The 27629-nt window shown below is 39.0% G+C and overlaps 1 protein-coding gene and 1 long non-coding RNA gene across 4 annotated transcripts in view; one reads left to right on the top strand and one right to left on the bottom strand.

Annotated features, from left to right (window-relative positions):
* The window catches only part of pde3b (phosphodiesterase 3B), a 50923-nt gene that overhangs the window by 1453 nt on the left and 21841 nt on the right, over positions 1 to 27629 (top strand). The gene's annotated exons all lie outside the window — the stretch shown is intronic.
* LOC115579995 (uncharacterized) lies at positions 13193 to 17458 on the bottom strand. Its single transcript, XR_003983779.1, has 4 exons — positions 17351 to 17458; positions 16894 to 16969; positions 15315 to 15397; positions 13193 to 13277 (listed from the first exon to the last, which is right to left on the bottom strand). It is a non-coding gene; the product is annotated as an uncharacterized LOC115579995 (long non-coding RNA).

Below are 27629 nucleotides of genomic sequence, written 5' to 3'. Positions count from 1 at the left end.
CAAAATGTCATCAAATTATTAAAAGAAAAGTGTTTCTATTCCAGACCAACTGATTCTGGATATGTAGGGCCCATACTGGTATTACAGACAAAAACAATCCTGATATCGATACAACAGCCGATATTCTTTTAACACACAGATGCACAAAATTACTGAAGCAAAAAACCTTCACAGGGACTAAACAATTATAAGTTACAACCGTGCATCTTTTTCTGCATTATGTTCTGTATGAAAAAAAAAAAAATCGGCCCATGTTGGACAACAGATTAGCCGAGATGCATATATATCTGTAATAGGCCAGTATCAGCCGAGAGATATATACATCGGTCGGGCTGTTATTTCTATAACCTGTAAATAATTAAACGGCAACATTCACCCTGCTATTATGTGCAGTCTGCTTGCCAAAACACTTCCTATCATCAGGACATCAGTCATGCTTATCTGCATGAAGTTGGTAATATGTTAATTTGAAAGTTTATATACCTGATAGGGCCCCCTACTTGATAATAGAGATTTCAATAGTTCCTATACTGATATATCGTCTCAAAGACACACAGTTCTTCGCAGTGATGCCTCAAGTTGTGACAAAGATATGTAAGAAAGCAGGATGTGTTACAGGCCAGCAATAAAGTTATTGTGAAAAATTACGTAGGTTCGCTGAGAACGGCAAACTTTGATGATAATAAATTACCCCAAGGCTGTCAGCATATCACTACATATTCACTACATGATTATTGTGAAATTAGTTCATGTTAAGGATATTATCGTGATAATTCAATCTCAATATATTGTGAAAAGAATGCCAGCAATCCAATCAAAACTTTATTTACTAAGTGTGTTGTCTCTAGCTAGAAAATTATCCTCAAAATACGAGTGTAGGGAGAGAGTGTGTAACCATGACTGTATATAAAAGAGTACAAAAAGAACAATTACACTCAGTTACTAGTGAAAAGGCTTCAGATCAACTATTAAACAGAAGAGACACAGGGCCAAACATCTTGTTCACATGATGTATATATCATATGTGTGTTATTGACATCAGTTTTCAATTTTTTGATTATGGCAATATCGCAACACCCCTACCCTTAAACATCTTTTACTGCACGATAATCTAAAAAAAAGATGATAATAACAGCGTAGATCAGAAACCATATGAAATACTGATGTATCTATGAAAGGCCAATATAGCTGATTTATATCGGTTGGGCTCTAAAACCAGATAATCAATGAAATGTGAGTTTCCTTCTACATCCTGCTGCCATAATAACAACACGCCGCAGCGCAGCCAGTGATGTGGCCTACGGTTCCATGTGACTGTAGCAGTCAACAAAACAAAATGATGGCGAGCACATGCAGGGATTATTCCATGTCCACACTCAGCGGGTGTCTCTTTTTTGTCTGAGTTTGCTTGTACACACAAGCCTCTACAAGCAGTTTGTTTTACATACAGTAGCCAACAGGTCCACTGCAAAGTGATGCTCCTCTCCACTTTGGTTTAGTTTTTGTAAACCAATACACCTATATCGAGTGATATCCATTCCAAACCAAGACTATCATGTTGCATACTGTATGTTGTGGATAAAAAAGGCTGATGCGAGCTGTCGCCTTAATTTGTGTGCGGACAATGTAGACAAATGCCAACGTTATTTTTAAATGGTATATTTATAAACAAAACATACAGTTCTTCAGTGGATGTCAGGCCATCAACTCACACACATTGTGTTTTTTGTCCTTGAAGCTTTGTTAGAAATGATGAGAGAAACTAAAAATGTATATCCAGTCCGTCTCAATTGTGCAATTTCCAGCAGTTGTTTTTCACTTCATTGTGTTTTAGGCTATTAGCAGATTGGCAGTCGCATTGAGTCAGGCCTTAAACAGTGCGTAAAAATTAAATTACAAAAAACATTCAAGACCATGTATGAATATGAGCAGTAGCTTTAAGACCCTTGTTTGACTACTACACCATTTCACCTTATATGAGATAAAGACGCATTTGAACACAGAATGCACTCTTGAGAAGTAATAAACGTAGGATGTTTTTTGATGGAGGCCAACCTTTCTATCCTGAAGAGAAAGACTTGACCCTAAGAGGAAGTGGTTTTTAAACAACAGAGTCAACTTTTACTTGAAACATGTTGCTCCAAGAAAAAATGTTGATTGACAAAAAAAAGAACTGAGGAAACATTTTATAAGTGAAATTCATAATGACAGTACTCCTAATCCACACTCCGTTAACATCTGTAGTTAGTTACTTTACTTACAACCCAAACCACACTTAAGTGACATAATCAGGGGCCTAAAAACCTGAAACTGAATACCGTCTTCAGTCTTAACTGTCTTAACTAAATTGCTCCTCTTTCAGTGTCAGCTTTCCACTGTCCTTGTAGATACAGTAGATATACAGCGCATAGCGCACTAAAAGCACTACACCTTATATATTTGATTGGAAATTCAAAACAGGACATTTTTTTGCATGTACATTTTAAGTGGTCGCCATTTCTTTAATTGCCACAATGTCTAGTTCAGTTACCCTGTTAAGAGCCCATCCCTCACCCCCACATATTTTGTTGAACCTCGTGGAAAATTGCAAATCGCAAGTGTAAAATGTAGAAAAGAAATGCAACAGTTGTGGACAAGATGTTATCCAGTGTGTATCTGTTGCATCTTATCGGCTTTGTATCTAACATCCATTGCAATCTATATTGGGTGAGAAGATAAAATTGCGGGCTTATGTTTTTGACTGTGTCATGCAGCACGGTCATTAAAAAACATAATTGGGTTTCTGCCAGTAAACATTTACTTCATAGTGAAGTCTTTCTCAGTAACGAAAGGGGACAAGCCACATGAATACCTGGGAAATGCCAGACAGGTGAATTAAAGTTGCCAGTGTTTTTGTCTGTAGTTGTCAGCCTCGTGGTGCAGCTTACTGCATGCTAGGATAGATCTTACTCGCTAGGATAGTGTGATGGCCTACAATGATATTTGTGTAGCCCATAATTCAGAGCTGTCGTAGATGTTCTTGTTTCTTGAAAGGTTTTCTTTGTATCTAATTTTGAAAATGTTTGAAACTTTAGCTACTGATGGCACCAGGTTTTGCTCTCTTGGGTTTGAAAATGAGGAAATATATTCCGTTTCTGCATTGGGGCAGAAACAGAATATATTTCCTCATTTTCCAAACAAATACTTCGAAAAGAGTCTCAAGCTTCATTGGTGATGTCACACATGTACTTGATCTTCACACTTTTTACACACAAAACCCCCATTTCTGCTGTCAGAGAGGGGTTTTTACGTTAACTGCAACAAATGGTTCTATATACAGCAAGGTAATCATCACTGTGGGAAAAAATGGTTGTATAGAGTGTTAGCCTCATGAAGATGAAAGTGAAGATAGTTTGGTCAGGATAACAAATGTGTCAACTCAAGTCTCTAAACTAAGTAAACTAGGTATAAAAGCTTGGGTTAATAAAAGGAGAAACCAGCGAGAGCCAGCAACATTTCTAAAGGATTCAACAGAACAAATCCAATGGCCTCCCCTTCAGGACTTCGTCCAAAACACATGAACATGCACTGTCTGACTACACTGACTTCCCTGTAGATCTTGCTGGCCAGTTGGGAGATGTGTGTGAGCTGCGAGATTGATACATTCGAAAAGCTCTCTCACCTTTTAAAGTCTAATAAATTCATAAATAAAGAACTCTGTTAAATGCCACGATCATATAAAAGCAAACAAAATAGCCGTCGAGGATGCACCGCAGCCTGGAAGTTACTGCCCATTGCTATGGTTGTGTGCATTGTGCTTATGTGACAGGGTTAGTAGATAAACAAGTCTGTTGCTGCCGCTGTGAGCCAAGCGCGTCTTTGTCATTGTTAACTGTATCCAGCTACACCATGTCTCATTCGTAGGAAAACACCCAACATATTCGTTCTTGTATGACTACCTCGCCAATAGCTTTAGCAATATATCTGTTAGCCTTGCAGAAGACTCAATAAGACGCAGTGAGTGTACAGCTGTTCAAGACAGGCAAGTATTCCATAAAAGCACATATTTGGCAATATTTCAGATTTAAACCCAATGCAGATATTCCCTGTTTGCATTGGTAATGCTTGTGAGAGATAATAAGTTGGTTAACTTACTGAGAAATTGGAGGTGTGCAGCCTGTCAACTGCTGCTTGTTGCATCACTCCCACAGACTGTATGAAACTACTCTCTGACATATTTCAAACCAGTTCGCCATCAATAACGCCAAAAATATTAGGGATCTTTGATGAACAATAACAGTATGTGCTCAACTCACTGAACACATTCTCCCTTCTCTGACTAGCCTACTTCAAAATAAAAGCCAACCCAATTTTTCTGCCCATTAAATGCTTTAAATGTGAGGTTGCGGCAGTAAGAACATTTGTCACTAAATCAAAACAGCGCTCTACAGATTGTGAGCATCCTTTTCTGCAGAAAGCCTGCTTTTATCGGCAACGGCATTGTCGTCACAAGCTAATTAACTGCTGTAAAAATCTCGTCACAGTGGCAGCCCTATTGGTCAGTTCAAAACAATGTCCGATTTTACAGTTTTCAATGTAGGAGGCGGAAATTTAGTGTGTGTGTATGTGTATGTCTGAAGGTGTGTTTTTGTGTTCATGCCAGTTGACTTGAAGTGGGTGTGTTAATGGGAGTGGCCTGTCGCAAAAAAACAAAACAAAATAACTTCTGAATGGATTTACAGACTTTTTACAAAATTTCTTGGAAAGGTTGATCATGAGCCAAAGGACAGCTGTTCAAGTCAATTAGCTTGAAGGGGGTGTGGCAGTGGGAGTGGCCTATAACACAATCTGAAGTATTCTGATTCTGAAAAAGGTGCATAACTTCTAAATGGATTCTTGTATCGTGACCAAACCAGTTGAGTGTCTGTGGCTTCTTGTTGTGTTAATTATAGTCTTGGCAACTACAGCAACAATACTTTGTTTGACAATATCTATATCTCATTGGTGAACAGGACTTAACCAGGTGTTGCAGTCACAACCAACACACTTAAAAAAATGAAAATCATGTAAATGATAATGTATGACCATGTCTATACACTGTGAGGTGTCCTGATACAGAAGGTAATGGAGCTGGCAGAGGAAAAGTGAAGTTCTTTGCCTCCACTTCATGAATTCATTTGAAACATTCTTACACTTCCTAATGTTTTGCGACTCAGCTGTGTATTGTGGAGAGTTTTCTGGGCTGTGGAGAGTTTTCTGGGCTCTGTCAGCCTCTGTAGTGAAATTAAGAATCATAAGTTTTACCGATGTGAATCCGTCTAACATTTTAAATTGACGTCGAACCATCGTTGTTTTTCTCAACCACCCCATTAATGTGCGTGCAAACATCATGAATATCCAAACTAAAAGTACTGCTTGGACGATGTCCCTCATTGCCTCACAAGCATCAGGCAAAAGTTGTATACATCCAGGTTTTGTGTGATTAGGACAGTAGCATTTAAAATATTTGACCTGGTTTAGTTTGTTACTTTTGTCATTTGTCATGTATGTCAGGAAGTTTTATATAGTTGCAGCTGTACATGTAAGAAGCTGAGTGATACATGCACAGATCTCATTTGCGCTGGGGACACTGGGAACATGTCCCCACCTCTTTTTAAAATGTCTGATTTTGTCCCCATGTCTATTAATGACTGTACTCTTTTAAAGACTGAATTGGCCATATGATTAGAATCAGTCACAATTGGTTCAACTTGGCTCATGAATTCTTGTGAACTCTTCAGTGGAAGCAATACCACTATTGTTTTTCTTCAGACTACATCAAGAAGTTTTTGGCCACTAGTGGTGTTATAGACACTTTTATGGGAACATAAAAGCCATTTGCAAATACGTTAGGAGAAAGAGTATGGACATGGAAATGTTAAAACATTAAAAAAGTTGACTGCTGATTTTCACAAGGCAGGAAATATATTTAAAAGTGAAAGACTTTAATGTTATGTCCTGCCACATTTTAGTGTAAAACACTGAATATAAACGCAACCAGGTTTGTTTAGAAGAGAGTACTTTCACTGTTGATTTTTGGTAGATGAAATTGGGCATGCTCTGGTATTGACAAGCGCATATTTGGATCTACCAAGATAATCTGTTTTTTCCTTTGGCCCATCAACGTAGCCAGCGCGTATCAGCAAAGTGCTATTGTTTTAAAGTACCTGTATCATTTCACAGATGACAAGGCATACAAACGAGTGCTATATGTACAACACAGCTTCATTGGTGACACAGTTCTTGAACACATAATTCAAATAATCTGTCCGATGGCACACATTTCACCAGACCTGTACACAGTTTAAATACATTAATGTCAGTCTCTTAAGTAATTTTAGTTTCATTCAGCAAGCTGATGTGAGTCTAACACTGTTAGATGTACATGTACCAATGAAGCAGTAATACTTTTTTTAAATTAGGACCTGCTTTGAAATTATTTTTAACAGTAGCAAGGTCAGGTCTATCAGTGGGTCAGAAACATTTCCAAGGAAAAATCAAGAATAGGTGTGCAGGATTTTTTTCATTTTAGTGTCATGTTATGGTCACATTATGAGTCAAAACCTTTGTATATCCGTTGTTTGCTTAAAGGTCAATTTCTCAGTTTTCCTCTCTTTTGTGTGATGTTGTGTCGGTGTATGGTGGTCTTGGCAGCAGAGCACACCTTTTTTTATTGTAGGTGCGATCCTTAAATGTGCCAGATTGAGTAGGAAGGAAAACCCTTCATGGCTGCTGCCATCTTAACACAGTGTATTAAAACAGTGTTGAGACTGCTCATTTAGAAATGATGACAAAGGTTCCAGTGCAAACATGCCCACAATTTCTCAGAACATCCAGCACGGCACTATAAATACCACCTTTTCTGTAGTGTCGGAGATAGAGTCGTCTCATTTAGCCTGTTTTTGGTTAATGTTAATCTTTCCTCTGATAATTATAAGTGTCAGTTTTGTGTTTTGCCACAGTAAGACAAAGCCCCTTGCACAACCAAAGCTTTATGGATTGACTGCAAGTGCCAGGGGTCAGGCTCGCTGAATCCGAGATTTATTGCATTAACCGTGTCGCTCTATTGTGTTAAATTCTTCTTCAATAGGATACCTAAATAGGTCAGTGAATTGTGTAATTACGACACGATGAAGGAGCCCTGTAAAACTGTATTTGCTCATTTTATTGCAAGATTACTCTTGTACTTTGAGACTTTCCAATAGTCAGAAGGGTCACAAGTTGAGACCCAGAAATCGCAGGTGAGACATACATTAACAAATGATCTGCTGACATTACATACATTTTAAACCACTGCAATGATTATATCGTCCAGCCTGAATGGCAGCTTTTTCTCCCCAGAAATTATGTCAGCATGTGTTTCCCAGGACCAATTAGATTTTTTAAGATGACGAGAATAAATTGGAGATCATATTTTCTAAGTAGGATTATTGTATGTGGGCTTTTCATGATGGCGATCTAAAATCTCTGCTTCATGAGTAAGACCTGAGAGGCAGTGCTGGCAGGGCAGTGTTAAAATTCAGGTAGAAGGCCCTTCTTTTTGTGTGGTTACGAATACATGGGGGCAGGCAGGGGTAAATAATACACTTAACTAACCCCCCATTCAGACAAGAACAGAGAAGCAGGCTGCAGAGAGAAAGGTTGGAAGGGAGAGCGGTGAAAATGCAGAGCAGCACTCAGCTGTCACGTTCGCTTGCTGTAAAGCCATGTGGAATGATATAACATTGACGTCACAACCCAGTGACGTACCACAGGGGTGATTGCAAAGAAGAAAAAAAATGCCAAGTCTTATTAATCGCCCTGTAGAATATAGTGTCTGCCTCCAGCAGTGATGAGAAAGGGAGAATTGTCCGTCGCCAGACGATGTGCGATAGAAGGTGGAGAAAGTTGCCACATAGAATTGTACTACAGACCTTTTTAATAATCCAGAAAATCGAACGGAGCTTTTGGCTTTTAGGATTTATTTCTTTTGCTTTTAAAAATATATTTTTCATAATTTGATGTTTCTTTGCTTAATGCATACAGTGTGTTAAGGCTGAGTGTATTGAACCAGTTATACCTCGTCAGTATTACAGTAGTAGAGGGAAAATGAAACTGGAGAAATATAAGCTTGTATGTGGTGTAAGATCAACACTTTAAATCAGATCAGTATTATAATAATGCCTTTTATTTAATTTTTTTTTTGTCAGAGGCCAAATTAAATTGTTTCTTCCGTACTGTTTATACTGTTTGTACCCTCAGCTTCTTCCATCTGAGTCGTCTGTGGAAATGAAAACCTCCATGTATTTAGTAAAACTGTCTGCTAGCTCCTTTGTCTTTGATTGACTTTTATTTTCCTATATACCATAAATCCTCCACGTACTGGTTACGGCATCTTCCTCTCATTCGATATAAAAAAACAAATCTTACATGATTAAATGTATAAAGGATAATCAAGTTAAACCATATTTGGCATGCTGTGCCACTCTGGACCTCTTACATGCTTGGGATGCGTCATGAGCCCTTAAAAGAACACCACAATCTAATGTTCTTTGTGGCTTATTTAATAATAATAATAGCAGTAGTTAAGATTAATTAAGATAACTCATATGACATTTTAAGCTCAGACGAATTTTTAGTTTTCTTCTTTTTTTTTATATATAACATTGGTTAGAATAGACTAGTTTCTAAGGGCTGTGCTGACGGAGAAAAAGTGCATTGCCTTAAAATAAAGGCCATAATGTTATCTACAGTTAAAGGTTGTGTGCGTGTGTGTGTGTGTGTGACTGGAAAGCTTTATTTTCATATTATAAGTGCTGTGAGTAATTTCTCTCCGTCCATGTCAAAGTAAAACATCTGAAAAGTATTAAGTCTTATGTGAGAGTTGCAGCATTATTTTTAACATAGGTATTGATTGTTGGACTTACAATAATTTTCAATTTTTGAATTAAAATGTTGATACTGCCTCATCTAGGTCCGGCGCTGTTTACGTGACTTTGAGCTCAATGTTATAATTGTATTTGATGAGATGTGACCTTAGCTGAGCTGTTGTTTGAGTGAAGGAGAACATGTAACCGTACGTAAATGTCCTAATGAATTTATGGATGCTATTTTCATTTTCATTTTGTTTTATGAATGTCTGATTGAAAGTTGAATTTATCATTTTTACCCATATATGTAGTTGAGCCTTTTCACGTGTTTCTAATCCATATTTGAAATGTACATAATCATCATATTACTGTAGAAATTGTGATTGAAATTTGTCTTGTGGACCCAGATGGGCTGCTAAAACGGCTCCTGTGAGTCCTCATCCCCCCCCTTCTCTAATGTCAAAACTAGTTTGCATAGCTGCTTTGAATGTTTCATCGGTGGCGGCAGCAGCAGGGCCGATAGAAAGGGTTAAGTCGACACTGTGTGTTTGGCTGACTGCAGAGTGAAACAGGATGCAGCGACTGCATTGTCAGCCTGCTGGTGTGAGTGCAAACAGATGAGGAAATGCTGGAGCGGGTACTCCAAAACTCGGGTTACCCTGGAAACGGTTTGCGTCATGATCACCAGCAATTAGCTTGCAGCTCTTTAGTTTTCATGATAGGTCTACCAGAGCTTAGCCTAATGACTCCGGGGTCTGAAGAGACACCATCAAACAGAGAGCTCGCAAAAATATTCACAGATGGTTTTGTTTTTGCTTCTTCCTCCAACATTATGTTTGTGAAAAAGTCCATAATTTACTATTATTTGAAGACAGTTAGGGTTATGGCTTTTTTGATGCTCTGTTTTGAACTGCCTACACAGAGCTGTGCAGCATGTCCCCTCTTTCTTATTTTTCTCTAATGAGCCTTGATGTGATGACCTGACCTCGTCTTTCTGCTTGTATTATTATCTGTACAAAGCTGATTTTGTGGCTCAGTTTGTGTATTGTTGAGGCCCAGAATTTTGGACTGAGGGGTGGGGGCTTGGGGGGGGTACGGAGCCACCGCCATCAACTAAGTTTGGGCTAATTAGAGCTTTTCCCCCCTTGTAGCTGTCGTATCAGCCCTCCCATACTTCGCCTGTTTCCACTACATGAAAAATTGGCACACGTGAAATGGCTAGATAAGATAAGTAATGACAAACTGTTCCCTGAGCTGCTGCAACACAATCGAGCTTTTCAGTCTGGGAGTTTTAGGAGACTCGGATTGCTCTGCACAAGCTTGTCTCAAATGATTTTGATTACACCGCAAGGTTGCCAACAATGCAAACATTTCAGGTGGCTGGGCTTTTAAGTTCAGGATGAGGTTGTTGAACCTTGCATGTGTTGACTGTTTGTTCAGCCCAGTGACAGGGCGAGAGTCGAGGGAGAGACCGAGAGCGTGGCTCAGTTTGGTCATATGGTTAAATTAGAGTGCTATGACATAGATGGTGTGCGCCCATGCTTAAATTGTTGCTGTGGGAATTTAAGCATGGAGAAAATAGAGGTGAGGGATGCAGTAAATTTAAGTTGTATTTTAATGAGTACCTACCATAGGTTTTACTGACTGTTAATAGTCTCCAGACGGCTTTATTGATATAACATCATCTTTTCCTTCAATATTCTTAAAGTTTTACGTGGAAATCTGAAGAAATGGTCAGACTGGAGTTATTCAGCTTTTTGTTGCACTGGAAATTCTTACATTTAAAAAAAAATGTTTTACATTGCTTTTCCCATCGAAACATTACACAGCAGTCTCACTGAAATTTTTACTCACTTTCTTCCTCTACTTTTTCTTTCTCGCTCATTTCATTCTCTGTATCTCTGTTTCTCATTCTCTCTGAATTTCTTTCTGTCTCTCTCTCGGTGCGCCTCTTTTGAAAACGGTGTCAGCACTGCTGCTTTTACACCAAAAGGCTGTTGCTAAGTGACGGTTGACGTCAGCCGCAGCTACAGAGGAGGGCTTGTGTGTGTTTAGCAGCTGAAGGCAGATCCCACTGAAAAGGGCAAAACTGAGAAAGAAGTACTATTAGTCACTGCAACGACAACCCTAACTTCGACCAACAGGATCGCCATTTCCAATAACTGTGCACAATTTATTCAGAGTGACTTATGGTAAAAGTAAATCTTTCAAAGTGGAATGATGAAGTTTATGCATTTTTTTTTTTTTTTTTTTTTGAGAAACTGCTCCCGGCCAATCCCCACCCCCTTTTCTTCACTTTTTCTTTTAGTCTGTCGCTGTCTCCTTTTCTTTCTCACTTTAACCCCTATCCTCCCCTCCCCCAACACACAAGCACAGGCTCAAATGCCAGACACCCCCCACTCCCCCTCCTCCTCTTCCCCTCACATAATGTAAGTGAGATTTTGTAGATAGATTTTGTGTCCGATGAAAGTCTCTGACTCTGAGCTCCCGCGTGATATCTCCCCCATTCGGCAGAGGTTGTTCTTGATCTGCTCGCCATTGTTCAGTGTAATCAATTCCTGGGGACCTGTATCATCCTCTCTCATTCCACCCCTACACCCCTCAACCACCCCCTGCCTTTCCCTCTCCTGTGACAGCACACGAAATTGGACCTGTTAGCTTATCTACATTTCAGGTTGAAATGATATTTATTTCTTCTCTCCACAACTCACTAAAGGTCAGATTATTAAGACTTATTACTTTACTTGCACTTGCTTGAAATAAAGAGGTATCTTTGTTTTTTATGTGAGGAAAGTTTGAGAGCAATGACGCAGTAATTTACCAGCCTATATACAGTAGAAGACAGTCATCTGTGCTCTGAGGACTGTGATGTAAGGTATTACTGCTGCTGGAGATAAACCAGCGCTAGCACAGACTGGTTAGTCTATGGGCAGAGATCGGTGTTTGCAGTATGGGGCTTACTGATGGCAGAGCGAGTGAGCGGAGAGCGCAGTATTTCAATCGCACACCCCCTCTGCAGCGAATACACACTGTGCTGCTTAGATACAGTCAGGACTGTGGCCCACCCAAAACTGTTGTGGTTTCCCCTGCGTAGACCTTTGACGTGTCTCGTAAGAGTGATATTCGGGGATTAAGGCCTGATGGGCAGATGTTTAGTGACCAAAGAGACTTTCCTTCAAACAGATGACAAGTTGGAACAGTGAGAATGGTGGAAATGTCAATCAGCAAGACTCTGTTCAGACCTGTTGTTCACTTGCATCCCAAGTGATCAGATCGCAAGCGAGCAGCTCGAAGTACAGGTGTGAGCATTCCCTGGATGGTCTGAGGGTACACTTTAGATCTGATCACTCAGATAACATTTAGAGACGATCTTAGGCTACATTGAATGACTGTCAATTTAATTGATGTCTTCCACAAATCATGAAGAAACTATAACAACTGGCAGAGTGAATTACACGCTGTCTGATTTTGAGCTGATTTACTGAAATGTAAATTGCATGTTTAGCCACTCTTTACCTGCCCATGTTTGCAGCAAATATGTGTGTCTGTTACAGCTTATCTAACCATTGAACAAGTAACCACATCCCCAGATGGTGGTAAAATTATTCGCTCTACGAAAATGATTTGTTCCAATTTAGTATAAAATGCACCACATTATTGTTAACATGATTATTTTATTGTAACAAAGTCTCAGTTTGTTGCAGCGTTGCTGTACCAACTGTCTGCTTCTGTGCCTAAAGTGTGTCGTACATGCCAACATTTAGCAGGTGTTTGAACACACTATTTCCACTGATTTAACCTTTTACATTGAACTTATGAAAGAAGACACAATTTTATTCAGTGTAAACATGCCAAATTTACAAATACAGTAAACAATTACAATATAGTCAACTTCATCGCCTGTGGAGAAACACCCTGGAGTCCCTCTAAAATATGGCTCAATTTTGTGAGTTGTTGAGTTTGGAGAAACTCTGTGAAATGCCGTCTTTGAAGAAGTCTTAATTGTTATGGCCTCCTTGTAAATTCAGCGAATGTTATACATGAAGATATTGCTTTCTTTTTGTAGATTGTACCAGTGGTGTGTCTTTAGAGCCTGTAAGGGAGACTGGATCAAAATTGGTCACTCGAGATGCAGGTGTGAACTGATGGATTTAGAGCTGTCCACCTGTGATCAGATCCCACAGGATGGATTTTAATACCAGGTTCGAAAAGGGCCATTGAATCCCCCTCAGCATCATGGGCACATTTTATGCTGTCCTACGAAGTGATGATTCCTTTATTCATAAAGAGACACCATATGAATACAGTACAAAAGATTTGAAAACTTGCCTTGCTTATAATGATACATTCTGCCATACACTGGATTGCCTGCTGCAGTGTGACCCTCCTTTGTCCTTATCTGTCCCGACCCTGTATCAAAGGATCAACTGGATCAACAGTGGACTTGATGCCACATATCAACAGCAGGCACCCTGGCATGGTACCATAGACATGGGGCATTAGGCGCTGGGTGCTCGGCTGTAGACAACAGTAGTTGGCTGGGGGTAGGCATGGATTAAAGATGCAGGATTTGCGTCATGGGGTGAACTCTACCAGGCATAGTGATCATATAGAAAGTTTTGTGTTTCAGTTGCTAAGTGATCTAAAAACTCAGACCCATCAGGTCGGCTGTTTGTACAAGTAGCAAAAAACAGACTTTAAAGCAAATCAAGATTAAAAAAAATTTTGCTTTGAGCTCTAACAGTTGTTCCGTTTCTCTTATCTTCCTTTGTCTCGCTTTGCCTTTCTCAGTGCCAATGACCACAAACCCTCCAATGACAAGAGGTTACCAACAAAATGAGACTCCAGATGCAGAGTCGAAATTTACAAAAGGCTGTCTAAATCCCCATTATTATGCTTAATATTAAGGTAATTTAATAATTACATCATTTCACCACTATTGGTGCTCTTATGCAATTATAGTTAAAAGTAAGGCGCACACAACTGGAAGAAAACTGCAATATTGCCCCAATAAAACAACAAAAGTGTACAATTTTGTATAATTTGCCTTTTGTCTTCACATTGAAAATGTCAAATTGGGGAACAGAAACCAATTAATCCCAGTATGCCCGAAAGACATGCTCATAATCATAATATGTTTCACCTGTTAATTCAGTATTGCTTGATCTTATGCACCAGATGCAGCATCAACATGGTAAATGACCTTTAAGTGTTTGTTGAAAGCAAAGATTGCTAAAACTGTCCCGCCCCACCAAAGGCTAAAAATACCAGAGAGGTAGTCCGTTAAGCTGTGTGTACAATGAAGATCATTTATCATGTTTTGGACATGTTAATAGGCAGCCCATCCAGATATTGCAGAGAAGGTAACTGTGAGCTTGTTATGGGGCAGCAGAGCAATTAGAGGAACACACTGTGCCATGGACTGTGTGACACAGAGGTCACCAAAAGAAATCATCAAGGAGCAACTGCACTGAAATGTTTATTTGGTGTATTTAAGTTGATATTATAATCACAATGTTATTGTAGATAATGGATACATCTTATGGGATCCGGTATGGCAGGTTCATTATGTAAAAAAAAAACAAAAAACGACAGTTTGGATTTCTGAAAAACAAATAAATAAAATTACGTTTTTTAAGTTTGCCCACAATAAGGTACGATTTGGCCCACCAGATGTTTCTAGCAAAAAATAAAAACTAATAATATAAGGTACTGTAAGGTAAAATGTGTTTTGAGTCGGGCTAGGAATTCCAGGATTATGATTTTTTTTGTAATCTGAACACAATAGGCAGAGTTATACATTTTCAGGAAGTCAGTCAATGAAAGAATCTTGGATCCATAAAAAAATGAAGGAACAGCAAAAGTTGATCACAGCAGAGAGAGCAATTAAGAGCAGAATTATAAAATGGTTTGCTCTGATTTTCTTTCTCTCCTGTCTCTCTGGCCTTTCGTATTGTACCATTTTGCATCTTAACAATACAACACTTGGCTCTCCAAGACCTCTGGTCTAAAGGAACATGATCTGTCTTTAGTCTAAACAAATGTACATTTTCTAACTCTTTAGAGTTAGAGTTAGAGTTAGAAACTTAGCAATTAGAGTTAGAACTTAGCAATCCCTTTTTAGCAGTGACTGAGATTTGTTTTGTTACGTTTTAAACTTTATTTACTTTATTTATGAACAAGCATGCATTTTTCAGCATTTCCACAACATCCACGTACCTAGAAATTTAAAGTTCTGCCAAAATATGGGCTGTATACTACACAAATCTTGGTATACTGGGTGCATGTAGGCCTCACCTTTGCTCCCTTTAACTCTGTTTAGTAAACCCACCTCAGGTTTGTTTGTTGACTCATCTGACAGTCAGCCAGTGTTCCAGTATTTATGCTGTGTGGCATCTGTCTCAGGTGATGTAGGCAGAGCTCGTTGAGCTCCAAGTTTATACTTACAGTTGTAAAATGCTGATCTCTGGTGGTTCCGGCATTGTGTTCTGACCCGCACTGTCACCACTGCCTGCTGAGTCTGCTCGTTCCTAAGGTGGGATAGTGATGGGAAAGAAACCTAAGACCCCAGTCACTCTGAGGGGCCACCTTTCCTGCCTGGTGATGGTGTGTTTAAACTGTTAACTGGATAATGTGAGAAAGTGAACATGTATCACTCAGTCATCAGTTGCAGCCGCATCTACATGTTGGGTGTATTTTATTCACTTGAATCAGCAGTGACGTTTCAGGGATTCATGTTTGTAGAATGCATCAGTAGCAGAAATATCTACAAATACATGACATATCCTGTGCTCAGTTGATGAAATAGGGTCATGTGATTTCTGCATCCTGTTGTGAAGGTCATCCCTCAAATAGCCTTTCCTGAAATGCTTTTTGTGCTAATTACTGTTATATTTAAATTTGAATTTTGTTGAGGCAATAATTTAAATCGGATTATAAAGGTAGAGAGGAAAGTGTGACTTTTGTTGTTGTGGAGCAACAAAGTCAATCATGTTTCAGGTGGTTGTTGGACTCTGCCAAGGTTGTCAGTTGTATCTGATCTTGTTTGGGACATCATGGACAGGATGTCAAGGTACAGTCAGGCTTAGAAGGGAGTCCGGTTTGGGAACCTCAGAATTGTACCTCTGCTTTTTTGCAGATGATGTGGTTGTGTTGGCTTCGTTGGTCCTGGGGTAGTCTGTGAAGCAGCTGGGATGAGAGTCAGCTGCTCCAAGTCTGAGGCCATTGCTCTCTCACGGAACACAGTGGATTAGGGATGAGTTTATATCCCAAACGTGGCATTTTAAGTATCTCAGGTTCTTGTTCATGAGTAATGTTAAAAAAGAACGTGAGATGGACAGGCGATAAGATGTGTCGTCAGCAGTAACGCGGGTGTTGCACCAGACCATTGTGGTGAAGAGGGAGCCAAACCCGAAAGCAGAGTTTCTGATTTACCAGTGGATACGTCCCAAATCTCATCTATGATTAGTGCGTGCATGAGGTATGTGTATCCAATATTCACGTTATTATTAATCTCTGGTTTGGTATCCATCAGTTTTTAGGAAAAGGACTGCACATTCAGGTTGCTGCATACTGATTTTCATGCTCTGATCCAGCTAGTTGCTTTTTTTGTTAGTCCGCCATTAGGCAGGTAGTGCATAGAGGTTTTAGTCTGAGCTTCTTGGGTGAAAAAGTTTTTCTGCTGCTGCGTTAAACAAGTTGGTGAGAGAAGAGAACTGAACGAATTGAACCGTACTGTAAATACAGTAAATATGTGACTTAGATAAATAAATAAATAAATAAATGTCAACCAAAACATACTCACATTTTTTGTTTGTCTGAGTGTATTGATGAAAATACCTTTTTAATGTTTTCAGATAATCAGACAGACTTAATTTATGATGTCATACCTTTTTGCAACGTTTCTAAAGGCTACGAAACCTCATAAAAATAATTTCCAAAGAGACTGAGCAGACAAAAAAAAAGCTGTTAGCTGAGGCCTTTTGAAAAAGTACATGTAGGAGTCCTGTATGATGCTGACCTTTACCTCCGTGATCCAACCCAGGCCTTCACATCCCGATCAGGAGAGCAGGAAAGGTCACGCTGTAACATGCCCTTTGTTGCTATGGAGCACACAAACACACTCTCACTATGAATTTGCCTGGAAGAGTGTTTTGAATTGGTTAAATTATTCCCATCTTGTATAACCATAAATTATTTAAGTGAGATCTCAAATAACTTAAACAACAGCTCGACTGACAGATGTTGAGGCGCGTCGGAGTTGCCCGTTACGTATTCATCCTGACAAGTGTACAACTGTAAGCTTCTTAAGCTATTTTTTTTTTTTTTAAATGTAACCCTCTCGCCACCTCAGCTTTAATGTCAGCTTTGCGAATGTGCTGTGTAAAGTAGAAATGAGAAGCAGGCCTACAGCCGGCGATAGTCCCTTGCTTGTAAATGATTTACTTAACACACAATTTCTGTTGTGGTGTCTTTTTACTCACTGTTCTTTGTGTCTGTCTCTACTCCCCTGTTAACTCCTCCTCCCACCGCTCGGCTCTGATGGATGGCGTTTGTGTTCACATGCTTGTTATTGGCCAGAGCTCCAGGGCTCAGGCGTTAGGTTGTGTTTATGAGAGGAGCCTGCACTGATTCCATGATAATACCAGATGTTCCCTTACAAGGCTTCGAGCCTCCCTCATCTAGCTCTCATGTCCATATCAGGTATAACCTTCCTGTTGTACTCAGGCCTTCCAGCCTCCAAACTATAGCATGGTGTTGGGCAACACAGTGGTCAAAAGAGGTTGCGTGTGAAGGGCATACATCACATGTTTGCAGTTTGATAGAGAGAAGCAGTCTACTTTAGAATATGCTGGAACTATGGACTGTTTGTTTACAGAATGTCCAAGGCTTAAACAAAATCTGATCAATCTCACATAAGTGTTCATTTGTTATTGCTGTTTGTAAAAAGTTTTGTTTTCATTATATGTCGCTGCTATTTATTGTTTCATGTGTAGACGCATTTCACGTATTTTCTGAACCTAAAATTTGGCTTATATTGTATATTTCTGTCTAATTGATATGGTTTCATTTAGAATTGTCTGTTTTTGTTGTTTTCGTGTGGGACAAAGGAAGACTTGCAACCACTTAGAATAAAAGGATTACAGCAAATTACAAACTACAAATGCAAAATGTTATAAACAAGAAAACCGGACCTTATTAAGATTGCAATAACAACAAAGTGTCTCTATTTTTCTGTGACATAATGTAGTCTTATAATTTACATTGATTGTGAAAATAAATTGAAGTGTACTTTATTCTTAAAGAAGTTGGAGGGAGTGTCATTTTTACTTGATCAATTATGTAAACAATACATTTTAAAAATGTTTGGTTAATCAACAAATCATTTCAGCCCTGAATTAAATGTAAATGTTACGTGTATCCTCACTTCATTTGCAAAAAGTTCCTGCCTGCCTTTTCCAATAAAACAAACAGCTGCCAGTTAAGGTTTCCAAAGCTTTGAACGTCAAGTGAAATGTCACACCAAATCACCCTCCTATTCATCTAACAGATTGTAGCCTCACTCTTATCATACTGGCTCCATGTTAACATACTGAAGGCCTATCAGATGCCAAAACACCAGACGACAGGAGGTGATAAAGCTGTGATGTGATATAATATTGTGACGTACACACTGGAACTATGCTGTACGCATAACAAGTAAATCTGCCTGGAATGTGCACTTGTGCATTTGATTTGAGAATTTGTTGTGTTGCTGTATGACGTCGTCTGGCATTGTTTTGTGTAAAGCTTGAGCCAGGTTCAAAGTTTTCACCTGACTAAGCTGTGTGTTTGTGCCAGACCCACTGAAATGAATGATGATTTTTTAAAAATGTTTTTGTGGGTATAAACATTGCATTAGAGTTTTGAGAGTTTGGGGGATGACTCTTTATGATAACATCATTAATATATAGTTGATTTATAATTACTAAACATTGGCTAGTTGCTATTAATATGTTTACAAACAATTGCTTTATAAACCATTAATTAAACAATTGTAATGGTTTATCAACATTAGTTACCTCTTTATACTGGTGTTCCTAATAATTTTTATAGATAAACCACACAGTATTTATTAACCATTTACAGTGTATTATGAACATCAGTTGCAACTTCACAATAAATAGTTTCATAAGAAAAGGTTAACAGTGTTAACAGTGAAATAGTATTAACTAAAGCTATTAACTATACCTAATTAACTGTATTATTTAACTACAGATGTACTAGTTATCAGTGATGATTAGTATTGAGTGTTGTACAAAAACAGTAAATCAGATCGCTGAAGGATCACATCCCATCACAGTTTTTTTTTCATACCTGTTGAATGTTTGTGAAGAAAGATTGTTAACAAACAAAAAGCCAAGCAACCAAAAGATTATATTACACCACACTCTGCAACTAAGGATTATTTCTGTTACCTTTTAATGGGGAGATTATTTCACTGTTGTTTGATAATCATGTAGTCCAGTAATTCCCAGAGTGTAGGCCATGAAGCTGTACAGGTGGGCCATGAGACATAATTAACAGTAAATAGATAAAACGTTTAGAATTATCAATTTTGTCATTAAGTTTGAAATTACCATTAAATGTTTTTTTGATGTGTGTGTGTCCCACTGGATGGAATTGCAGGAAACCTAATTCTTACAAGACGACAACCTTATTTGACCGAGGAACAGACCTCGATGCAATATTAGAAAATGTATATCTTGCCAATGACACATCTTAGTCTCTTGCATTAATCAGATTTTTGATTGTGTTGATCAGATGAGTGTTTCAATTACAGATAGGGCCGTGTGAGTCTTAAGCATGGAATGGCTGAGGAAGTCTAAAAAACATCAAAAGAATTGAAAAAAGTGCTCGTCACGGTTTCCCAGAGCCCAAAGTGTTGTCTTCAAGTCGCTTATTTTGTCCAAAGACTCTTAATTTACTCACAAGATGAACTAGTATTACTATTAAAAGCAGCAAATCCTCATATTGTAGGTGATGAAACCAGCAAATGTTTGACACCTTTGATTGAAAAATGAATTTAATGATTACTTAACTATGAACATAGTTGACAATTAATTTTCCCTTGGACTAATAATTGATTAATCGACTTATCTTTACAGCTCTGACCTCCATGTGTGCAGGATGTAGTTTCAACATAAATCATTGCCGCTAAGATCACCTTTGTCCTTTGGCATATATTGAGTCTTTGATAATAGTTGATTTAAACGGCTTGTTGGGAGCTAACCTTTGGGCTGATAAAGGTAGAGAGAAATACGGCCGTAAGAAAAGAAAAACAAGACGGGGCCGAACAGTCAGAGGCAGATCCGGTTACTTATTGTAACTTAATAAACAGCTGTCTAAATGCTTTCGATGACATATGAAGCCCTCGTCAGGCTCTGATTGTACATTCTGTGCGTCACAAGGTCAACGGTGCTTTTAATAATTACTTGTGTTAACGCTGGGTAAACCTGGGATATTTATATGAACCTGCAGATCAGCAAATCAATGTCAGCAGAAAGGACTTTGAGAAGTACTATTCAGAGTATTTACACTTGGGCTCTCTGCCACCACTCTCCAAAGGTCATACATGCCTATATTCTTGCCAATCTCTTGTGACAGCAATGAATTGCTGTGTTCCAGGTCAACAGAAAATTTCAGCACAGATAAAATGTAACCTGCATACATAGCCCTGCACTGCAGCCTGTCTGCAACTATTTATAGGGGCATGATTTACACAATGGTTTCCAGTAAGTGTAGGGCCAAAGTCAAGCGGGGATGTAATCTCTTTCCGCAGAATATGTTTTGTTGTAAAATTGTCTTCCTACAAGTTGTAAAAGGCCACATTCCTCGTCTCATTTGACTCGATTAGGAGCTCATCTTGTGGCTGGTTGGTTTGCAGTTTGTAATTCAAACGGGAGTAATTTATTGCTTGTATCACTTTTCAGAAGCTGAACTATGCTAATGAATAGATATTTTAAATATTTGTGTCTTACATAGACTCTTTAGTAACTGAGATCTACCTTCTAACAGTTCATAAGATGTTTTTCACATTTTTCTGGTATTTCTGGTTTTAAAGAGAGCACACGGTGAAATTAGAAGAGAGGAGAAATGGAAAGATGGACGTTGTCAGTCAGGTTCAAATACGGTTTCATCTGTTTTTCATGTTGTGCAGGCTATATTTTGCCAACATGGGCAGCTGCCTGCTGAGTTTTGGTGTTGAGTACAATGAAAAAGTTGCAGGCTGTTAAAGCATGAAACACACCATTGTGGGAAAAAGTTCATCATTGACGTACTAGGGTTGACCTTAGATTGACTCACTCTACATGTGTGAGTCAATGCTGACAGTTTGAGATTTCTGTCTTCTGTTGAGCTACACATTTCTTTGCAGTGCCAAACGCCTTGTCATTCATGCATTTTATCTTCACTTTTTTGCTTAGTCACAAGGACTTAACAGAAGATGTGTCATTTTGTTGTTGTTTCCTTTTAGTATATGAGAGGGCCAGTTAATGATCAACAGCCCAGCTTAATTTAGTCAGGGTCCTATCCGATAAAGATCTGGGACCACCCAGATGGGGACCAGCAGCTATTTGATAGGATCCGGCAACTCCTTTCTCACTATCAAAATATATTTTGTGTAATGTTTAATGTTATCTGTCCTGTCGTTTTATTTCCCCCAAAATCGCTTGTTTTCAGATTTTGAGGCCTGAAGCATTGTGAGTTTTGTGCATGAAGCGCAAGTTACACTGGCTTTTGGTTCATGCTTTTTAGTAAATATTTTGGCATATGGTCACCGTAAACATAACAAGTAAGAGGGTGTTTGTCCTGTGAAATGATGGTTAATTCAAGATATGTGTGCATAGTTGCAATGCTGTCCAGAGTACTGAAATGGATCCAATGGATCAGACGGACAGACAAAAGGAAGATGTCACTTAGTTTGGTTTCTTAGCCCACTGCTTTTCATAGTTGTTTGTAGCTCGTGGGCCTCCTAGTCCACTGCTGGCTCTACCCAGGTGCAGCAGATTGACATCATGCATGCATTAATAGCATGTGGCACTTGTTGTTTTTCGTGTTGGTGTTGTTCTTCATCTTCTCTGTATTTATTGATAGATAACAAACAAACTGTAAAGGTGCAGACTGCCATCTACTGTATTGGAGTGTTTAGATGCTCCACTTGTTAAAGGAGACCTATTGTGCTTTTTTGTCTTGTCCCTGCATTCAGTTCAGGTTCTTGCACCTGTAAGAGATCTTGAAATTTAAAAAGATCAGCACCAACAGAAGCTCCTCTCTCCTACAGAAAACACTGCTCCTGAAACGCTTTGTCAGTAGTCTTGTCTTTAATTCTGTGACTTTGTGACATCACACTACATCACCATGTCACATATTTGCATAGTGGATGCAAATGACGCTAGTTTGGCATGTAAGAATCAATTTAGAACAGCTGCTCTGTTATTGTTAGCAGTGCTGGGTCAGGCGTGTGCGAGCTGACTAATTGGGGGAGACCGGGTATTTAAAAAGACAGGAGCTAAACCAGAGCATTGGAGAAAGAGGTTGAATACAGTGCTGCAGTACTGGACAGCAGGATAAAAGTCATGTGTTTTTTGAGCATTAAGTATGTAAACCTATTCTATAACTATACCAAAATAAGATTACAAACATGATATGTTCAGTACAGTATATTTACACATCCTGATATCAGGCCGATAAGTTATTGCACAGCTAAATATTGTGCATCCCTAGTAAACTTTGATGAAGTGGCTTTACAAAAGGATTTTTCTTGACTGTTTTTTTGTCAATATCCAGTAAGTGCATGGAGTCACTGGCTGGATATTAAAAGAAAAACAGTTAAGAAAATGATTTAGAGTTAAATTTAGATGTAACTCTAAATCATTGGTTCTTTCATTGGGACTTCAAAATGTTGAGAACCAATATCAGCTGCTGCTGTTGCCATGAATGGCAATTACAGAATAGTGCTATATGACACAATGAAGAAACAGTTGCACAAGCAGAGAAGAGCCATAAAATTAACTGACCGACTCCATCTGTTACACCACAATAACTATCTTAGGTGTGCTAATATAAGCTGTAAACCTGTAGCAGCAAAACCCCTGAATGCATTGTCTTGAGAAAGAGCATGTTTTGTTGCTTCTAATTTTAACTTTTTATTTAGAAGACACTATAACCTTTCTGAAGTTACACAGTCTTGCTTTGATTTATGCAGGTGTCTACCGGCCAGCCTTAAGTCATACCCAACCAGCACACCTGAATTGATTTTTATCCAGAGAGGACTATTCACTTTTTGAAATGTGTCTGTGAAACATTCCTGCAGTGAATTTGAATCTGCAAACTCCCTGGTTATAAGAATGCTTTGATGACAGATATGCAGGTCAGTCCGGGATGGGCTTGAGAATCCTTTCTGTCATCCTCTGCACTGATAACCATCTTGCAGCAAATGACGTCTCAAACTTCTGTTGTGGCAGGTTAAGTTCCTTTTTTTTTTCTTTAACAATGCTTTCCGTAACTGCTATAACAGAAGGTGCTGACAATCTCAATTCTCAAGCAAGCAAGCAACAATATCATCTGCAACACAATGTACCCAAACAAAGATAAAGTACTGTATTATGGAAACCATCTATTCATACTGTGATCACAATAGGTTAAGTTAGATGAATAGATCAGACTATGGCTCATTTCTTGTGCGTCACACTGACTCTTAACTATGTGTGCAAAATGCAAAACTTGCCTGTGGACAAAAAATTGACAAAACACTGTCTGTGTAGTGTGTAAAAAAGAAAAGAAAAAGAAAAATAATGACTAAAAGCAGATTCTCTTCTCGTGATATTTTCAATTAAAACAGCTCAGATGTTTTGAAAGGTGAAGACGTAATAAAAATATCAAAATGTTGTAGTCAATCTAGTCATCCATCTGTATTCTTGGCCTTCCTGCATCTCTTTCTGGAGGATGCTAAAGCAATCCTAGGTCAACTAAGAGGTGCAATAAATCTGATGGTGTGGAAGGTCTGCTGGGACCCTTTAGTGTCTTCTGACGCTTTTCTCTTAAAACGAGGACACACCTGCAGCCTCAGAGCGCCCTGAGAGATGATTTCCCTGCTAGAGCCTCCGAGTTTTCTCACTGTAACTCATCCCTATCTATTGTGGGTGCAGCCTTTCAGACCTCTATGCCTTTTTCATTCTTTTTTGGGGGGGTCTCCCAACCCAAATTGCCAAACTTCTTTACAATATGTGTTTGAAGCTGAAATCAGATTTTCAATTTTGAACAACCCTTCACCTCTCGAAGATCAGCAACTTTAAACCATTCTGTTTGTATGATAAAACCACAAGCCCTTTTCCATACACGTGCTTGCTTGTCTTGAGTCAGCGCATCAGCCCAGTGCAGTAGGGCACTTAATTTGCATTTTCATCACATCAGGACTACCAGCTTGAAGATGTGTCTTGAACCGGTGACGTACTCGACTTTAGTCAATGATTGAATTAAATTTAAAGCAGGAACCTCTTTGTCCCTGTTCAGTATTGTTCTGTGCTGTCACAGTGGAGTTTCAGGCTGTTGTCACGCTTTTGCTTGTGCTCTAGCGGAAAAACTTAAATGGGTTGACAAACTTGATTGGAGGCGGTTGGGCATACATTGACCCAACTCCAGAGATGGTTCGACTTGGGCACAACTCGATACAACTTGGCATGTTTAATCTGGTAATGGAAATGAAATCAACACAGCCAAAAGATCCAGTGGAAAAGCCCTCCACTTGAGTTCCATGTCTGTCCAGGCTCCTGACTTTGACAAAATAATAATACTAGGAAGGAGTACCATCCAACTTAGTTTAGCGCAAAGAATTTTCCTGCATCTTTCCAAATGGCTCATGGTGCACACTTGCTACTCTTCCATTTGGTTTTCCGGTCAGTCCTTTTTCTGATCCATCTGCTTTTCTTCTGGGTACACAGCTGGATGAAAAAAATCATAACAGCCAGGAAGCAGACAGCAATTGCTATCTTCCCTGCTTCAAAGGACATAGTGGGTGTGTGTCTATACGCTGTGTGCTGTACGTCTTCTGACTCATGTAAACAAAAACGCCATAGTAAAACCGCACACTTTGCCCCTGAGATAGAGGATGAGAGAGTTGCGTAGGCTACTCGTTCTGCTGAAGACTGAATATGACCTTTGCTGATACAAACCAGATAAGCTTGAAAGTCGAAAGCTGACTAAATTGTTGTCGTTCTTTCCAAAATCCTTCCAATGTTATATTTGAAGTTATTTTTTACACATATTTCTTGTCCTGAGATCAAATGTTCTTCTGAGTTTTAGTCAGACTGAGTTAACACTACTTAGCTTCTCCTCTTTGCATCTTTGGTGACAACACCTGAGTCCAGATTTCACCTATCAAAAAAAGTCTTGCATGTGATTTTATGCCTCACATTTTTTATTCTTTTAATTCTTAAGGAAATCTGTATAGATGAATATTATCACATTACATTGTGAATTCCAAAAAGTTAGGCTCGTCTCTTTGAGTTCTTCTCCAACATTTCCTCAGATGTGAGATTTCCTCTGTGCTGGGCTCTCCTGGCATTTATTCAGTGCTGCTCTTCTGTTTGCCTCCTGTACATGATGTCGGGTAACCTAATGCCTTACAGATACGGTACACTTGTTGGGTTGTTGTTGCCTGCCTAGTCACCTGTACTACACTGTGCTTTAGATCAGCTTATCTTATAGTATCACATGACATCTGATACTTGGAGCAGGTGATACTGATGTAGCAGGCAACTTAAGATCACATGTGTGCGTTGATCTTCAAGATGGATCTTCAACGCCTAATAAGGTTGTGAAATTCACTTGATAGAATAGGAGTCATGTTAACAGGGGAGGCTGTTAACATAGGTAAAACCATGATTTAATATATAGCATACAGTTATGCGTAAACAGTGGGCTGAACATAAAGCTAAAAAGGTAGCTGTGTTAAACTTTTGCTTGAGTCTGAACTAGATCTCGTCCAATCATTTCTTAACAGTTGTGCTCTTCAGAAGGACAGAAACTATACGATTATATACGTATATAACTAGGGCTGCACGGTATTGGAAAAAACTGACATTGCAATTTTTTTTAACCCTGCGATATATATTGCGATATGAAATAATACAGGAATTTACAGGAAAGGAAAGCCCTCCCAGAACTTCCATTCCCCAGCTGGCTTACTTTCATTTATAAAAATTACGTCCATATAATTTTCCTTCGGGTGCGGGTCAGGCATTGGTAACAATTTATAACGGGTCAGCTCGGGTGCGAAATGTATTTTGTGCTACTGTCAGAAAACTGGTCGGAAGCAGTTTAAAGTATGGCATGTACGGGCAGGTTTTCAAAATAAGACCTGTGCAGGACTCTGCTGTGTGGTACCGACGTAAATGGTCAAACAAATTAGTTGTGTTACCTCTCATTGTGGCAACAGATGCAAGGCACTGTTGACACAGAACACGTGTTCGGTCAATATCATCCTTCTTGTAGCCGAAATAATTCCAGATAACTGACGTTGCTTTTCTTTTTGGCACCAAGTCTTTGTTTTCGCGATTTTCTCTTGTTCATTGCTCATTTTACAATGTTGTTACCAGCGACTCACTCCATGTGCAGGGGCGTGGTCTGCTTTGGCACAGTGATTGAGAAATAATGTGATTGGTGGATAGCTGTGCATGCAGACTCTGCATGCTCAGTGTGTGTCAGGTACCCTTGAAATTAGATGAGTTCATTTGCGTCCTACATCGCAGGCTCTGTGATGTGACTATTGCACACACTACATCGAGATGGTGATGCTCAAACGATATATCGTGCAGCCCTATATATAACACCGTCATATTATTGGCAGTACCTAGAACGATCGTCCACATTAGAAGACATATTAGGTGATCTTAGAGAGTGTTGCAGGTTGTCATTTTGCTTCTTACTAACCAAGAAAATACATCTGTTGTGTTTGTCTTGTTGATGTCACATGGAAAATTAGGCTATAGGTCAAAAAGACAAATCTCATTACATCATCACAATGTTACGTGTCGAAAACATGTATGTTGAAGTAAACACGTATGTAACGCTGTGGTCCTTCCCTCTCACTGAAGTAACATAGTGCAGAAACAAGTGAAACAAGAGATACCATTCACCCTGTTACAAGACACTGAACCATCAGCATGATTCTGAAGCAGTTGTTTTAAGGTAAAAAAAGTCACAAAATGTTGCTTTAAGATACATATTAAGTGATCTGAGTGTTGAAGGGTCAGACTTGGCTTCTTTTCAGAATTACTTTCTGTCATTAGGCCAATTAGGTCAAATTGTGTTTTTTCAAGAGATTTTTTCAACTCAAAATTAAGTTTAAAATTTCATCACCCTTTGTTAAGTCAGTAAACCCTTTTTGAGGAAAGGGCCTGATTTGTCCTTTCCCCAGACAGGTGGGACATTATGAAACTCTTTTGAAATCCGGCAGTTTGAAATTTTCCCTTACTGCTACAAATGTCATGCAGAGTTTCTTCAAGAAACAGCAAACTTTAGTATTTGGTACTTGCTGTTTGCTACCATTCTCCACCGGCACTTGCTTTCCTGAAACTTCTCCCCTACCTTTTGTTTTTCTTTACCCAAGAATGCCACATCCAATCTTGATTGTTCACTGTACATCTTTCTGCACTATTTGCTGACAAGTACACCAGACCCTGAAATACTCAGTGCGTTTACATGCACAGCTTAGTCAGATTA

The sequence above is a fragment of the Sparus aurata genome, chromosome 4 (assembly GCF_900880675.1).
Source record: "Sparus aurata chromosome 4, fSpaAur1.1, whole genome shotgun sequence".
Lineage (NCBI taxonomy): Eukaryota > Metazoa > Chordata > Actinopteri > Spariformes > Sparidae > Sparus > Sparus aurata.
This window is presented reverse-complemented; position numbering and strand designations above follow the sequence as displayed.